Raw genomic sequence first — 18109 nt, forward strand, 5'->3', positions numbered from 1 at the left:
GGCCGCTTCTAGAGGGTGCGTGCACGTGCCAACAGGCAGCAGACGCATGAACTGACTTGCTTGGCTGGACACGCAAACACACTGACATCTCTGAAAATTTGCACCTTGGAGGTTCACATGCAGGGGACGCACTGGAAGTGCCTATGTCTACCAAATATCGGTCTATACGTTCTACATGTAGAACAATATTTAAGTAGTTTTGTTTGTAATGGATCCTAATTAGAAATTACTTGTATAAGGCTAATCAGGGTGCCGTAACAGAATACCATGGACGGGGTGACTTTAACAACAGAAATGTATTTTCACAGAGTCCCAGAGGCTGGAAGTCCAAGATCAAGGTACCAGTGGGCTTGGTTTCTGATGAGCCCTCTCTCTCCTGCTTACAGACTACCGCCTTCTTGTTCTCACCTGGCCTTTCCTTTCCACTTCTTCTCCCTCTTCTTATAAGGACACCAGTCCTGTTGGTTTAGGGCCCCACCCTGGTGATCTCTTTTAACCCTAATAACCTCCTTAAAGGCCCAAATTCCAAATACAGTCACGTTGGTAGTTAGGGATTCAATTCATGAATTTTGGCAGGACACAATTCATTCCATAACAGTACCCAAATTCCCATTAACAGTGGAATGCATAAATAGTATCATATTTATTCAGTGGAATACTACATGGCAATGAGAATGAACTGCTAATACACATAACAACACGGGTGAATTTCACAGACAAAACATTGAGCAAACATTTCAGACAGAAAAGGATACAGACTGTATGCTTTCACGTATATGAAAGTCAAAAACAGGCAAAGCTAATCTACGGTAAAGTTGTTTGAATAACAGGAGTGGTAGGTTTGCCTCAAAAGAACATGAAGAGACTCCTCGGGTACCAAAATGTTCTGGGCCTCAGGCTGAGTAGTGATTACATAGCTGTTTACATATGTAAAAATCAGTGAAGCTGAAACCATAGAAGCAACCCAAGTGTCCATTGCCTGATGAATGAATAAGCAAACCACGGTCACACTTATGGGGACTTTTATTCCACCTTAAAAAGAAAGGAAATTCTGCAGTGTGCTACAACACGGATGAAACTTGAGGACATGCTGAGTGAAAAAGAAGGGCAAGTACCGTATGAGTCCACTTGTATGAAGTACCTGGAGTAGTCGAAAGCATAGAGATGGAAAGTAGACGGTGGTTGCCAGGGGCTGGAAGGACAGGGAAATGGGGAGTTCTTGTTTAATGTGCGTAGAGTTTCAGTTGTACTTGATGAAAGAGTTATGGAGATGGGTGTAGTGATGGTTATACAGCAATGTATTTAATACCACAGAACTAACTATATGCTTAAAATGCTTAATATAGTAATTTTTATGTATTTTATCACAATGAAAAAAATTGGAGAAAAAAATCTGTCAGGCTGTAACATAAGATGTATACAGTTTACTATATAAAGATCATATCTCTTACTTAAAAAAACTAAAAAAATACGGAAGGTAATGAGCTGAAATATGGTGAGAATGTATGGTATGGAGAGAAAATAGGGGAGGGCGTGGGAAAAGGCTGGAAGAGACAGACCCTGGTTCTAGGCCCTTGTAGGGTTTGGATTTTTTTCCTTATAAGGAGTTTAGATTTTTCCCCCAAAAAAAGAAGCCATCAGAAAAGGTCTAAGCGGGAAGTGACATGGTCATGTTGTATTTTAAAGACCCTTCTGGCTGCAAAGGGCTCAGCAGACTTGAGGGGCAGGAGTGGAGGCAGGAAGATCCATGCACATTAACCCCTGTGGTCCCAGCCAAGGATGACAGAGGCTTGGCCCAGGCAGGTTCCAGAATCATGAGAGTTGTTGATGAATTGTTAGTAGGATGAGAGAGAGGCAGGAGTCCCAGAGATGGCCAGGCCTTTGCCTCAGGTGACTGGGTGGGCTGTGATTCATCGTTTAGGACTGGGAGAGGTTTAGGGCACAGGGGGAAAGGATGTGGGTTCAATCATGACATGCTGAGTTTGAGGTACCCACAGAACATACAGGAGGCAGTGAGAAATAAAAACACACAAAGAGGGCGGGCTCGAATGCCAAGCCTAGGGGCAGGAACACGAATGAGGAAAGTGGCTGTGAGTGGAATGAAGTGGTGGAGACTATGGGAAAATGGGGGAAGTGATGTTTTTGGTGAAGGAGGAAGCTGCCAGCCAGAGCTCGTGTAGAATAAAGATCCAGCAGGGCAGACCTACCAAGTGTTCAAGAAAAAATGGGAATCAGGATTTTGAATATGAAATCTGCAGAGTAAAACAACATTTTTAATTGAAGTATACATATAGAAAAGTGCATGAATTCTAAGTGTACAGCTTGAAAAATTATTGTAAAATGAGTTCACTTATGCAAATCTGTTGATTTTCAAATGTTTAACGACTAATTTAAACTTTTTAAAAGATACCGCAGCAAGGACTTCTCTGGTGGTCCAGTGGTTAAGACTCCTCTCTTACACTACAGGGGGTGGGGTTCGATCCCTGGTCAGGGAAGTTCCACATGCCATGCAGTGTGGCGAAAAGAAAGATACTGTAGGCAAAACAGAACATATCTGTGTGGGCCTGGGGCTACCATTTTGGAAAATGAGGTGGAGGTTTCAGAAGAACATGTAGCTGGTCTGTGGAGTCAAAGTTGTGGAAGAAACCGAGAAACTGAAAGTGGAGAGCTAGAGGAGAGAGAGCAGGGACGGGGTTTGGGGAATGCTGGGTCTCACTGAAAGATGTGAAGATAAGAGGAAGCTCCAAGGCCCTTGGGTTCCATGAGGTGACCAGCTGTGGCTTAGAGATCTGTGACCGGACCATCCAGGACGGGGCTTCAGAGAAGAGGTGGCTTCACACATAGACGGGGAATGCCTAAAGTGTCATGGTCCCTTAGGACCCCCTAGATACCACGGCAGAGTCTAAACGCTGCTTAGGAAAACAGATTAGAGGAATTGATGGTTCTCTGATTTCATTTTCTCTTTTGATGAAAAATAGATGACTTTTACATGGTGGCAGAACAAACTGAAGCTTGAATATGGACACAGCTACATCATCGATGCTGTGAATTTTCCCAGCTCTTTCGTTTCCCATCGCTCCACTCATGACTCATTATGGGGCCAACACCCAACTCCTTCCCCAAAGTCACTCACCATCCAGGGAGGGAGACAGATGAGAAAACAAATAACCCCGTGACCAGGGAGGGATGGGGCCCAAGGAGGCACAGCTCTCAGTTTGAGGTTTGTGAGGAGGTGAAGACCAGGCTGAGCATCAGTGTCTTTAGAGGAAGAAGAGGAAGAGGATGGGGGCATCCTAGGAAGAGGGGACAATGCGAGCGAAGGCTCAGAATTGTGAAACAGCTTGGTTGTGTGGGAAACCACAAGAGTCTATAAAGGTTGTGAGTAAGGCTGTGAGTGAAGGGAACTCAGGCAGGGCGTTGGGAGGGGCGCTGCTGCCGGACAGGCTGTCTCCCACAGCCCATCCGCAAGGGCCGTCTCACTTTCCCACACCTCCTAGTCCTTTGTCCTCTCCTCTCTACTCAAGCCAGTCTTTAGACCACAATTCCCTTCTCCATTGTCACGCTTTATCTCCGTCCTAGAAAACCATGTTCCTTGAAGGCCTGGTCCAGGCCACCTACCTGTCTGAATCCCCCACGAGGGCCCTGAATCCTTCCTCCCACCTTACCCAGCCCATCACTGAAGAGCTAATCATGGCTCACCCCAGGCCTCTGTTGCTACTGTTCTAACCCTGTAGAGTATCCATCTTCCCCTCTGACCATGGCACACCCAGATGGAGTTTCAAATCCTAGCATGGTGCTAGGCCCATAGCAGAGTTTTTTTTTTTCCTTGCTATATAGGCTTTCTTTTAAAAAAATTATTTCTTATAATTGTAGGATAATTACTTGACAATATTGTGATGGTTTTTGCCATACATCAACCATAGCAGATATTTAAGAGCTTGTTGAACGAGTTGCCAGAGAATCCAGCCCTTTGAGTGAAATGACACCCAGTGTCCGCTATTTGAAGACAGTGCTGAGAATATTGTTTCACAAACTTGGCAGTTGGAAGAATTATGTGGCAGCATTTTTTAAAAGCATAAAACACTGCAGAAAGTGCTCCCTTCGGGGGAGGACCCCAGGGACATCAAGAAGATTGTGTCTCATTTGAACACAATTTCCCTCTTCCTGTTGACATCTTGGGTTGTGCTGTGAAAAGGCTGCAACCCTGCACCTCTGGGCAGGCGCACTCAGCTGGGGAGATCACCAGGGCAGCTCTTTGGGGAAGGGCATTTGGAGGCCCTGGGACTGTACTCCTGGGACCAAGTAGGCACTAGGCCCAGACTTCCCTCCACACCAGACTTGTGGAGGAGGGAGTCACACATACCTTGCCCGGGGCATCATCACAGGGTCAGGCTGTGTGGACAGACTCACTGCCTGAATAATCTAGCCTGCCCCAGACCTCAGTTTCTTTATCTGTGAAATAGGACTAATCCCTTTCTACTAGAGTTGTTACAAACAGTGAGATATTGAACAGAGAACATTGAGCATGCTGACTCGCACTGGCTGATGATTAACAAAGACTTCCTTCGCCCAGCCTCACAAACTCAGGGAGATGGTGAAGGACAGGGAAGCCTGGCACGCTGCAGTCCGTGGGGTCACAAAGAGTTGGAAATGACTGAACAATGAGTCAGTCATCGAGTGACTAAACAAGTGAGTGCCTGAACAACAACAAGTCTCACAAACACACAGTCTGGACCTGGCCTCTGGAATCATAGCTGTCTAAGGAGCACAGGCTGAGTAGCTAATCACATCAAAGTTTGCACTGATATCTAGTTTTTCCTTTAGCAGGGCCTCTTAGTGCCAGAAAAGTCTTTGTGTTCCTAAGGAAGGGCGTTCAAATGGTGGAAGCAAGTTGGGAAGACTGTTGGCTCAGGGCCTTCCACAGGTGAGCATGTGTGATCACCTCTGATTTTGTCACCCCATACCCACCCCCTCAAAAGCACCAGTAGCTTCCTGGCCTTTTTGCTATTGTTCAGTCATGTCTGACTCTTTGTGACCACATGGACTGCAGCACGCTGGGCTGTCCTCCGCTATCTCCCAGTTGACTCAGATTCATGTCCATTGAGTCAGTGATGCCATCCTACCATCTCATCCTCTGCTGCCTCATTCTCCTTTTGCCTTCAATCTTTCCAAGTATCAGGGTCTTTTCTAATGAGCTGGCTCGTCTCATCAGGTGGCCAGAGGACTGGACCTTCAACTTCAGCATCGGTCCTTCCAGTGCATATTCAGGATTGATTTCCTTTAGGGGTGACTGGTTTGATCTCCTTGCAGATCTCCCTGGCCGTTACCCATGGGATAAGATCTCACCTCATCAGCCAGGTTTTCAAGGCCCTTGGTGGTATAACCACCATCTGCTTTCAACATTCATCCCATATTCATGCCCAGGTCCCAGCCCTGTGTCTGCACTGAGGCTGTAACCTGGGCCTGGAGCTCCTTTCCTCTCTCTTAGCTGACCCTCATTAGCCATCCACCTTCTAGTTTTGGGACTTCCCTGGTGGCTCAGACAGTAAAGCGTCTGCCTGCAATGCAGGAGACCCAGGTTCAATCCCTGGGTTGGGAAGATCCCCTGGAGAAGGAAATGGCAACCCACTCCAGTACTCTTGCCTGGAAAATTCCATGGACTGAGGAGCCTGGTGGGCTACAGTCCATGGGGTTGCAAAGAGTCAGACATGGCTGGGCGACTTCACTTTCACTTTTCTAGTTAAAGGCCATCTGGGCCTCTGCTGGAACATAGTTTCCAGTTGTTTGTGTCTGTATTTCAGCTTCCCCACAAGGCCTTCTGCATCTGTGGCAAGGGCACACTTCAGAACCCCACTTAGGGCCTGCACAGTGCCATGCTCAGTCCCTCCTTACAGATGACAAGGGGCAGAGCTTCTAAATCTAAGTCTGGCCCAGGTTGGAACATACAGGTGAGCTGAGGAATAGAAGGGTGGGAACACACCCCTCCTGCGGGCTCTCTGGGGGGATTTGGGGGTCCTGCTTGCGGATGTTCTGTTTTCTTCACTGACACAAAGGCATGTGGCAGTTGCCTGCATCTGTCTTTGGCCGCTCTAAGAATGCGAAGAAAACTTGTCTATTCCTCCTCTGATGCCACATTCGGATGGCCTCCTCTAGCACTGCACCAAAAAGCAGCAGTTTGCAAAGTGCCCCAGAGATGCTGCAAGCTGTCCCCAGGTCCCCAGCCCTGTGTCTGGAAACCAGCCTTAGATCTCAAGCAGTGGAGCCAGCCAAAGGCAAATGGGTTCAAGCCTTGCTCTTTCCGGTCTAGGCTCTCTGTTATAAAGAAGAAAGATGGAGGTGATCAGGGAAGCTTTCTGGTGGAGGAATCCACAAGATCCCACTGAAGGAAGAAAATGACCCAGGACAGGAGCAGGCATAGGACTGGCATGTGGGTGAGTGTATCTCTGTCTCATGTACAGCCGGTGCCCAGGAAGTAGGGAGCCAGGCTTGGGCAAAAGCGGCCTGGAGACTCCACCACTTCTGATGCCAGTTGGTGTCTGTCCCAAAAGCAGGACGAGGGCCATTATTCCCATTGTACAGAGAAGAAAGCTAAGGCTTAGATAAGTCAAGATCACACAACTCAGCTAATTAGGGTTGGCAGAGCCAGGTCTTCGATTTCAAGGCCAGAGCCCCTTCACTATACCATGCTGCTTCTCACAGAAGGCCAGTTTGGTGGTGATAAAGGGGAGACATGCTCTTTGTTTGATGTTGGTGAGTGTGATATTATGATTTTTAATAAGTAATATATATTTAATCTTTGTCCTGTCTTGGCACAGAGTTCTCCAATCCTTGGAACTTCACAGGATGAGAAGAATACAGGTGTTTTCTGTTATGTTATTGAAGTGACCTTAGGAAAGTGCCTGGGATCACCGAAGGATGGGGGCTGGTGACCAGAGGAAGCAACCACACGTAATTAGAGAGTTGGACTTTTCAGTCCCATTCTCCACCCTTATTGCCCTCTCCAATCCCCGACCTCCAGAGAGAGGAAAGAGGCTACAGATTAGGTTCAATCGCCAATGGCTAGAGATTTAACCAACTGGGCCAGTGTCATGAAATCTCCATAAAAACCCAAAAGGACTGTATTTAGGGAGCTTCTGTATGGCGGACATGTAGAGGTGCAGGGAGAGCAGTGCTCACAGAACACGCTAGTCCTACACGCTCCCCCATATCGCCTTACCCTTTCTCTCTCTCCCTCTGGCTGTTCCTGAGTTAAATCTTTTCACTATGAACCAATAATCTAGTTAGTAAATGTTTGGGGGGGCTTCCCTGGTGGCTCAGTAGGTAAAGAATCTGCCTGCAATGCAAGAGACACAGGAGAGTAGGGTTCAATCCCTGGGTCAGGAAGATCTCCCGGAGGAAGGTATGGCAACCCACTCCAGTATTCTTGCCTGGAGAATACCATGGACAGAGGAGCCTAGTGGGCTACAATCCATGGGGTTGCAAAGAGTCTGCCGTGACTTAGAAACTGGACAACACAAATGTTTTTTGAGTTCTGTAAGCTGCTCTAGAAAATTAATCAAACCAAGGAAGGGGCACTGCAACCTCCTCCAGTCTGTAGTCAGCATTTCGGAAGTGCTGAACTTGAGATTGGGTGGTAGGAGCAGTCTTGTAGGACTCAGCCCTTAACCCCTGGGGATCTGATGCTATCTCCAGGAGATAGTGTCAGAACTGAGTTGAATTATGGATGGCCCAGCTGGTGTCACAGAATTGCTTGGTGTGAGGAAGAAAACCCACATGTTAGTAGAACTGGGAACAGAATTGAACAACTGGAACTCTTACACATGACTGGCAGGAATGTAAACTGGTACAGCAGCAGCACTTTACAAAAGTGTTTAACAGCATCTGCTAAAGCTGAACACGTGCATACCTGATAACTCAGCAACTCTGCCCCTATGTTCCAAACACATTCTAGGTACTAGAATGTTCACAGCAGCACTAGCCATAAAGCAAAAAGCAACCTGGAAATTCCCAAATGCCCACTAACAATACAATGAATAAAAATATTCTAACATATTTATACAGTGCAATTCTGAACAGCAATATGAATGGACACATGACAGCTGCATAGAAACAGGTAGATAAATGTGACAAACAATGCTAAGCAAAAGAAGCAGGTACCAAAGAGTAAACATTATGTGAACCCACTTACATACAGCATTCAAACCGGGCAAAACTTAATCAAGTGAACCCCCACCGCCACCCTGGTAACCAGTACCCCAGAAGTCCCTAAGTTCTGGGGAGGAAGATGGAGGGGGTTAAGGGTGGGGGACACATGTGCACCGTGGCTGATTCACGTTGATGTATGGCAAAAACCATCACAGTAGTGTGAAGTAATTATCCTCCAATTAAAATAAATTAATTAATTAAAAAAAAGAAATCCCTAACTTCTAACACCATTTTCTGTGTGTATATTACTTTCAGTAAACAAGCAAACTTTTTTAAACTGAGGACAATCTCCATAAACTGATACAGAGTGATCCCTGGATATGATGTTAAATGAAAAACTCAAAGTCAAAAATATACCTATAGCATGTAAATTTTCACGACAGAAAGAAAGAGAAGTAAGAAATTTTATATGACTGATTTTTCAAAAAGAAATACAGGAAGGGTAAACTAATGGGATCAGCTACCCTCCGAGGTTGGGTGGGAATGGGGTGGGAGGGCTATAAGTATTGCTCTCAGCATAACTTTTTGGACTAGAATTGATTTTTGGAACCATGTTAAAGCTTTATGTACTCAAATAATAATAACAACAACAACAGCAACAATAATAAAAGATGAGGGAAATTCCTAAAATGAAATACATACACAAACAAGCCTAACTGTATGTATTCATGTATGTATGCTGAAAGAGAAAAAAAGCATAATTTAAGAAAGTTTTGAACACAGTATTTTGACTACATACTCCCAGACAAGGCTTCCCTGGTGGCTCAGGCGGTAAAGAATCCGCCTGCCATTCAAGACCTGGGTTCAATCCCTGGGCTGGAAAGATCCCCTGGAGGAGGGCATGCCTGGAGAATCCCCATGGACAGAGAAGCCTGGCAGGCTACAGCCCATGGGATCGCAAGAAGTTGAATACAACTGAGCGACTAAGCACAGAACAGGACAGCACAGCACACCCAGACAAAGGACGAGAAAGGGCTGCAAAAATATCAGACTCAAGTTAGCAGTTTTGCTTTTCAGAGTGGCTGTTGTTGTTCAGTCGCTCAGTCATGTCCAACTCTTTGCAACTCCATGGACTGCAGCATGCCAGGCTTCCCTGTCCTTCACCAACTCCTGGAGCTTGCTCAAACTCGTGTCCATTGAGTTGATGATGCCATCCAACCATCTTATCCTCTGCCGTCCCCTTCTCCTTCAATCTTCTGCCTTCAATCTTTCCCAGCATCAGGGTCTTTTCAAATGAGTCAGTTCTTTGCATCAGGTGGCCAAAGTATTGGAGTTTCAGCTTCAGCATCAGTCCTTCCAGTGAATATTCAGGACTCATTTCCTTTAGGATGAACTGGTTGGATCTCCTTACTGTCCAAGGGACTCTCAAGAGTTTTCTCCAACACATTCATTCAAAAGCATCAATTCTTCGGCGCTCAGCTTTCTTTATAGTCCAACTCTCTACTTTCCAGTAGTCCAATGACTACTGGAAAAACCATAGCTTTGACTAGAATAGATATGGTTATGGATATTCTACTTCCTGGACCATTCTCTGCTGAAATAAACAAGGGCTCCTTGACAGATGGCTGATTCCTGGGCAAATACATGCTGAGTCTGAAAGTGAGGAAATGCTCAGAAAAAAATTAGGAAATGTCAAAAGGACACAGGTGCCAGTTTGAAGGGGCTCCCAGCAGCCAAATCTGGGACCATGGAAGTGTCAAAATAAACAGTGATAGGAAAGAATCATGACCCAGTGAATAAAATAAGAATTCATGAGTTGATACACATATAATGTAATGAATATAAATAAATACATGGAGGGGGAAGCTCTTCCTTATAATAGCACTTGAACTAATAAATAAAGAGGAAATTATGGGATTAGAAAATCACATTTAGCCATCATCATAGTAATAATTGATTCAGGCAAGAATTATCAATGGACACTAAAATCAGTGGATGTAAAGTTTGATACACAGGATGTTCATAGTCTTCAGGTGATTCTCCCCAAAATACTTGTTAAATACAATTGGAAAAGTCATAATTCTTTGGCAGTAGACCTTCCTTTAACCAGCAACCCAAGTTGGTATCACTAGGAATAGAACAAAGACAACAGATACCTCCTGAGATGATGTGCCAAGAAGAACATAATGTCACTTCTGTGACAGTCTTGCCAAAAATTAATAACCTGAATCTAATCATGAGGAAACACCAGACAAGCCCAAAGTGGAGAACATTCATTAAAATAACCAGCCTGTACTCTTCAGAAATGTCAAGCTCATGAAAGACAAAGAAAGGCTGAGGAATTATTCCAAATCAAGTGATCCTAAAAAGACATGACAAGTAAATGCAACTTGTGATCTTGGATCCAATCCTGGATCAGAAAAAAAAAAAATTTTTTTAATAGAAGACATTATTGGGACAAATAGCAAAATTTTAATAAGAAGGTCTATAGATTAGGTAATATTCTATTAATGTTAATATTCCAATTCTGATAACAGAAACAAGAACATATCCTTGTTCTTGGGAACTATGCACTGAACTTTTGGGAGGTAATATTCATGGCAGGCTTAACCAAAAGCTAGGAACAACCCTAATGTCCATCAACAATGGGTAAACTTTGGTACTTTGATACAATGAAACACTATGAGCCATAAAAAACAATGAATTGCTGATACATGCAACTACGTGGATGAATGTCAAAATGATTAGGCAGGCTACTCTCAAATGGCTCAGAAAAAAACCCGTATATGTGTATGAGTGCATGTTCAATCCCTTCATTGGTGTCCAACTCTTTGCAAACCTATGGACTGTAGCCCACAGGGCTCCTCTGTCCATGGGATTCTCCAGAGAAGAATACTGGAGCAGGTTGCCATGCCCTCCTCCAGGGGACCGTCCCAACCCAGGGATCAAACCCACATCTCCTGTGTCTCCTGTAATGCAGGCGGATTCTTTACTGCTGAGCCACAGGGAAGCCCATATTTGTGTATACTTGTATATATATTGCAATTATAATAATATGTATATATACATACAGAGAGAATGGTGGGATAAATGTAAATGTTAATTGTTAAAGAATTTGGGCGAAGGATAAATGGGAGTTCTTTGGCTTGGTCTTACAACTTTGCTGTACATTTACAATTATTTCAAATAAAGATTTAACTGACTAAATGTTAATTGGTATGCTTGTATTATTATTTACATAGTCATTTATTGAGATAAAATCTTTATACAGCCTTAAGGGTACCATTGTACCCTTGACAGTTGTCCACATACATACACCCACCACCCCAATCAAGATACAGAATGCTTCTGTCACATCACTCCAGAAAGTTCTCTCATGCCTCCTTCCTGTCACCCCCTCTTCCGCCCTGAGGTGACCAGTCTTCTGATTGCTATCACCAAACCCATTATGGCTTTTCATACCAGTGGAATCATGCAGTTCTCCTCATTGGTGCCTGGCTGCTTTCAAATTCAGCGTAATGACTGCAATTCATCCATGTGCTTACACTCATCAGCAGTTCATTCCTTTAGACGGCTGAGTAGTATTCCACTGTATCAATGTACCACGGTCTATCCAGTGTTGATGGACATTGGGGTTGTTCCTAGTTTGGGGTTATTTCATTCATTATTATGAATGAACCTGCTATGGATCTTCCTGTACAAGTCTTTGTGTGGACCTATGTTTCCACGGCACTGCCTGGCTCCCTCTGTGGATACCAACACTGTCTTGCCCTCACTCACATACATGGGTAGAAACATAAACCTTGGGCTTTTAAGAATACCAGAAAAGATTACTGATCCAAATTCTCTCTCTCTCTTAAAAATTATCTCCTTTGAGAATGCCTAAATTTCCATCAGTTGCTGTCTCTTCCTTTGAGGCTACTGTAGCTCCGGCTGGTCTGAAATTTTATTGGAAAAGAGTTTGCTAAACATTTTTCTTCTGACCAGGAAGGCTCCTGCATAGGGCTATGGAAAGCGGGTGAAGGGACTGAAGAGAAGCATCCCCCATGTCACCATTTTCCGGGAAGTGTGTATTTTCAGTGTATATGTTACTCTTGGACTGTGTCTTCCTCAGCAGTTCCTATCAGATACCCATCCCTAGGCTAAACCATCAGGTCAGTTTATGAACTTAGCATCTCAGACCTGTCCATCCCCAGACAGCTGTCCTGGAAGGAGGGAAAAACACCAGTGTGGAATCTCCATATTCCTGACTGCAAGGGTCCCTGGAGGCCTGGGTGCAGGGGCTGGGGGTGGGTAACGGGGAGTGAGGGATGTGTGTGCTGGCGAGAGGGAGCCTGCAGCCACGTGCAGGGATGCAACCGCTGGTCCTCATGGCAGCAAGCCTCTCCGCATCAGTGGAATAAGCCAATTTGTGCCCCCACCGCCTTCGCCCCAGGAAGGATTCAGCGGGCTTTGTGTAAGGGGATTAAGGCTTTAGCCTGCTCAGCAAGGAGAAGGGCTCTTAGCTCCAAGTTCTGTGGCTGTGTGACCATGCCACCCTGTGTCCACGAGGCCTTGAGGGCTGCTGTAGGCCCTGACTCCAGGGCAGCAGGAACTTCAGCTAGAAATAGGAGCCACAGCCCGCAGCCTCCCTAGGGTGCTGTGCACCTGTGTCCTATGAAAGTCCCAAGAAGGAGACTTTCAGGGATCTGGGGAGGGGGGTGGGAGAGAGGGGGTGGAGACAGGCAGAAAGACAGGCCCTGGAAAGATCTGAGCCCAGGCAGGAGTGATGCTGGCAGAACTTCTCTGTGTCTGCTGGACCTGGGCTGGGTGCTGAAGCAGGTACCTTCTGCGTAGATTCAGACCTGAACTTGGAGTTTGAAGGCTGGAGCCTCACCAACTCTGTGAAATAGCCGAGTCTGGTGTCTCCTGTGGTCAAATGGGAATGACTGTCCTCCATGACAGGATGGCTCAGGAATGAGAGAGCTGTCCACTTGAGGGACTTCGGCTGGGACTCTGTTACTCAGAAGGCTGCTTGTGAATGTCCTTTGGAGGGCCAGGGATGACCCGGGCAGTGACAAGTAGTGGGGGGTGGCAGAAGTCGGGGGCAGGACTGGGGGCTCTGTCTCCGCTTGGGAAGAGAGATGCCCCCACATCCTTTGCTCACCCAACCCCATCCCTGGGGAATATGTCCTGCAGGTCAGCTGACTTCCTGTCCCCTTCATTTCCTCCTCCACTTCACAGAAGCCCCGCCAGAGGCCAGGCCCTGGGAGAAAAGCTGGGGGGAGGGGCAGAAGAGGACGGGGACAAACCAGTCCACACCCCACTGCTCTGCCCACCACCCAGCCTGCCCTCTGCTTGACAGGGCCTGCCAGAATCTCCTCAAGGCCTTGGGCTCAGAACCTTGGAGCCGGGACTCCCAACTCCATCTCGGTGTGGCTGGCCCGGGAAAGCCTTGGTCTCTTTATCTACACAACAGGATGTGGACGGGGAGGCCTAGATTAAGTGCCCATGCAGGGCCCTCCCGATAGAGTCCCTCAGGCAGACCCCTCTATTCTCCCTTCTTAGCCGACTTCCCTGTGCCAGCTTCTAGGATCAAATACTGAGCATTCAGGAACGGCTTTAGAAAGCAGCTGATGTGCTGCGCCCATTGTTCAGATGGGAACAGTGAGACCTAGGGAGGGATGAGACTTGCCCCATCCAGTGAGTGAGCACCAGGCTGACTCCATCTCCTGGTACACAGTCTGTTCTCTCAGCCCCTGGCTCACAGTGGGAAGCAGAGCATTTTACAGTCGAGCAGGGGGCAGGGAGGCAGTGACTCCTCCCTCAGTGGTGGTGGTGGGGGTGGGAGGGCGGGGAGGCTAGTCCAGACAGGTTCAGCGGGAATCTACTCTGGCGTGGCTGCCTTCCGTTGGGCTGCCTCAGGCTGGGCCCAGGGCCTCAAGGTCCTAGGGACATTGCTTTCTGTTTATTTTCTGCCGGGCTTCTGCACGCATTGCGGTTTCCTCTTGGAAGGGCTGCAGTGGGAACTGTGGGGCCCGCTCTTGGGGGCTGGGCTGTATCTGTGGGAAAGTTTGGGTTCTGCAGATGGCTTACAGCCTGTTGCCAGGACCCTAGTCCCTGAATTCCCACCCCCAGTCCCTGTGCTGAATTCCTACGCTGTGGGCAGTGGGCTCAGCTCCTCCACCTAGGCCATTTAGAGTGAGTAGAGAGCAGATCCTCTGTGTGTGAGCCAGAGGGATCTTCTAGTCCACACTCCTCACCTTCTATTTCACAGATGGGGGAACCAAGGACAGAGATTCCCCCGTTCAAGGCCTCTCCTAGTCTAGAGCAGAGCTGGGGCATGAACGGGGTTGCCTGGTTCCCAGCTCAGGGAGCCTTCCGTGGGGCCTGAAATCCCCTCATCCCTTTGGGCTTTGCTGGAGTGGGGTGGACACCCAGGGATGTCTGAAGCCCTGAGTTTCCCATGACATCTCTTTGGAAGGGGCCTGGCCCTCCTTCCCCACGGTACCCTGGCCACAGCCCAGACTCTGGGCAGAAGGAAGTTGGGAGGGGGCCACCCCTGCCCTTGCTCTCTCTGGGGTCCCTGGGAACCTGACCCACCACTGAGAGGGCTGTGTTCAGGCCTGGGAACCAACCCTCGGATTTGAATTTCAACTCCCCTCTCCCCTGTCCACTGGCTTAGCAACTCTACCAAATTGTCCCAACCCCCTGTGCCTCAGTTTGCTTGTGTGTAAAGTGGACTTGTGACAGCCACCGCCTTACAAGGCTAACAACAGGAGCAGAAGTACTACACGAGCTGTAAGATGCTCAGGGCACGTGGGGGAGTTGAGGCCAATGGCCAAGGACCTGATTCCAAGCAGCAGCTGGGAACGGCCAAGGTCTCATCTTGCCCAGACAGGCCTTCGGGGACGCCCAGTGAAGGTGCTAAGCTGTCTCTGGAGAATGCCTGCCCTCTCTAGGGAGTGTGCAGGCCTTGGGAAGGGAGCAGGATGGCCTGGCGAGTGGCCCCACTTTGCAAGGGCGGGGGCCACCCGATTCCTGCCCTCAGGGAGCCAGGTGCTCTGTGGGGGGAGCTGATAATTGAGCCATCTCTCAGGGAGCCGACCCTTATTTTTATTAATCTGCAAGACAAAGCAAGCAGAGCTGTCCTGCTGAGGAGACTGTGAGAAGGCGATGAGATGAAGGGGAAGTCATTTATCTTGCCAGCCTCTTCTGCTTGGGGGACTTTCCTGGCGTGTGACAGAAGAAGTGGAAGCCAACATCGGAACCTTGGGCAGAGGGCTCCGTGGCTCCTCTCCCTCACATGTCTTTGCCCCTAGTTCCCCAGCCACCTGCCTCTTTAATCCATTTAACGCCTCTTCGTTGCTGCTTTGTTTTTTTTTTTTTTTAATACTTTTCTCCAGCTCAGGCCCCCTGGGGCCTCCTTGACAGATGAGAAACTCCCAGGGTCCCAGTCTCGACAGCCTTGGGCTTGGCAGTTCCCGGAGCTGGCTGGGCTGTTCCCCAGGAGGGGACGCAGCTTCAAGGTCAGGCTGACGCTGGCTGACCTTGAAAGCTTCCCCTGCCTCTCCTGACATGCCCCCACTCTCTAAGCTCAGTGAGCTCCATCACATTAAAAAGCTGTTAAAAGTGCCCATCTGGTTTGCTGCCTGCACGGGTGGCTGGCCGATCGATGGTCGGGATGAGCCGGCAAGGGTCTGCCCTGGGGACCTGGCCCACGGGGCAGCCTGGCAGCCTCCATTCACCCACTCTCACTCGAGGGAGGGCAGGCAGTAGGAAGAAGACAAAATAATCAGGGTGGGGACGCTGTGAGCTGTACTTTATGTGCATGTGAAAGGCGCCCTCTGGAGTTGTGCTGCGATCAGGCTTAACACATACCCTGTGCCAGGCATTAGCCTAAGTGCTTTAAATAGATGAATTCATTTATCTTCCCAGCAATCCACTGTAAGGAGGCTATTATTAATTCCATTTTGCAGCTGGGAAAATGAGGCACAGAGACGTTAAGAAATTTACTCAAGGCCACACAGCTAGTAAGTGACCAAGCCAGGGGGGTGGGAAGCCAGGACGTCTGGCTCCAGAACTCGCTGCAGCATCTGATGTTGCCTGGGCTGCTTCTGGGGAGGCGACAAGACCATACTCCCTGACACTCTCACAGAAATCTTTTTTTTTTTTGGCTGTGCTGGGTCTTAGCTGCGGCATGGGGAATCTTAAGTATTGACACGTGAACTGTTATTTGTGGCATGCTGGATCTAGATCCCTGACCAGGGCTCAAACCCGGCCCCCCTGCGGTGGGAGCACAGTCTCAGCCACTGGACCACCAGGGGATTCCCCCTCATAGCAATCTTGAGAGAGAAGTATGACCATGTTCGTATTACAAATAGAAGACCGGGGGCCCAGGAATGTTTAGACACTTCTCCAGGGTCACACAGCTGGTAAGCAGATGGGGAGACACTCAACCCAAGGACCCACTGGTTTCAGCCTTACCTGCAGGGTGATGTCCACTTCCCACTCTGCACACGCTGTCTTGCCTGGGCTGCAGGTAGCAGCCTCCTCTGGGCTGTAGCTGCCCTGTCTGGATTACTAGGGTAGCCTGAGCTGGGCTTCCGAACTCCAGGGCAGTGTGGCCACAGACAAGCCCTTTCCTTCCCTGGGCTTGTGTTTCCTCGGGCCGGGGTCAGATAATCTGAAGGCCTGGTGGGGGCGGCAGGGGTAGAGTATGAGGAGTATGCAGCATTCAGTGATATGCTGGGCTTTGGGCCCTTCATTAAATTCCAAACAAACCTAGCTGCAGCCTTCCACGGAGGGCTTCCTGGGCCTCCAGAGCATTTTGTCTGTCGGCTAATGGTTTTTGGTACTCCTGCAGGGCCTAGTAACAGCCAAGCCCTCGAGGGCTCACACCTAACCCCTCCTAGGCTGAGGAAAGCTCCCCGGGAGGCACCAAACTTCCTCTGCCACCCCAGCTGACCAGGCCCCCCTGGGGACATATCATAAGCAGAGCTGGGGGAAGGGAAAGGTTGAGAGGGGGCCCCAGGGGAGATGAGGGATCACGCCCCAACTCCCATTCTGCTCCCAGCTGGCTGCCACATGTGGCTGTCAGGAGCCCACAACTCCATCACTGGTGGAAATCTTCAGATTAACCCATGAAGGCCCACCTTCCAATGACAATTTTAATGCCAAGGTCTAATGATATCCCTCGATCGCCTTTCCCACCTTACTACCACTCATCCCCAGTTTGCTCTGTCCCAGCCACACTGACCTCCCTGCTGTCTTCAAGTACATCAGGCCCCCTGCCACTTCAGGGCCTTGGCACAGGTGACCATTCCTCTGCCATCCCCCTTCCCCATGGTCCTCATTGTTGGCTCACTTCATAAGCTGCTTCAGGTCTGTTCTTGATTTCTACCTTCTCACCAAGGCCTGCCCTGACCACTTGACTTCAAACTGCCTCCTCCCAGCCCTCCCCACCCTCCTGACCCTGCTCTGTTGCATTTCACAGATTTATCACCTTCTGACACTTTGTAATTAACTTATTTATATTGTTTTCCTCTTTGTCCTTCATTAAAATATAAGCTCCAAAAAGGCAGGGACTTTTGTTTGTCTTGATCAACATCAAATCCGTCCCCAGTACTTAATATCTAAATACAGTGTAGGTGCTTAATGAACACTTGTGGAACAAACGAATGGATGAGTGTGTAGATTACAGTACATCCCAAAGCAGGGTAACCATGTGTTCGTTTGTTTGGGGACCAGGAAGCGAAGTCTTCCAACACTTAGGCTGGAGCCTCACCTCTGTCCTGTCGGCTGTGTAATCCTGAGCTTGTGCCTCGACTCAGGGAGCCTCAGCTTACTAAGTGTCCTGGCCTCCCACAGGACTGCAGCTTCTGAAGAGATGGCTTCCAGGAGGGGCCTGGCAGTCAGCACACCCATAGGCCCTTCTGCTGCTCTCCATCCCAGGCAGCCCCCCACATCCTGGCTATGTGACATC

At 48.3% G+C, this 18109-nt stretch overlaps 1 long non-coding RNA gene across 1 annotated transcript; it reads left to right on the top strand.

Annotated features, from left to right (window-relative positions):
* The first annotated feature begins 4643 nt into the window (after window positions 1-4643).
* On the top strand, window positions 4644-7121 carry LOC112443146 (uncharacterized). The gene is made up of 3 exons (XR_003031429.2): window positions 4644-4924; window positions 6308-6431; window positions 6816-7121. It is a non-coding gene; the product is annotated as an uncharacterized lncRNA (long non-coding RNA).
* Window positions 7122-18109: the final 10988 nt, after the last annotated feature.

The sequence above is a fragment of the Bos taurus genome, chromosome 21 (assembly GCF_002263795.3).
Source record: "Bos taurus isolate L1 Dominette 01449 registration number 42190680 breed Hereford chromosome 21, ARS-UCD2.0, whole genome shotgun sequence".
Taxonomy (NCBI): Eukaryota; Metazoa; Chordata; class Mammalia; order Artiodactyla; family Bovidae; genus Bos; species Bos taurus.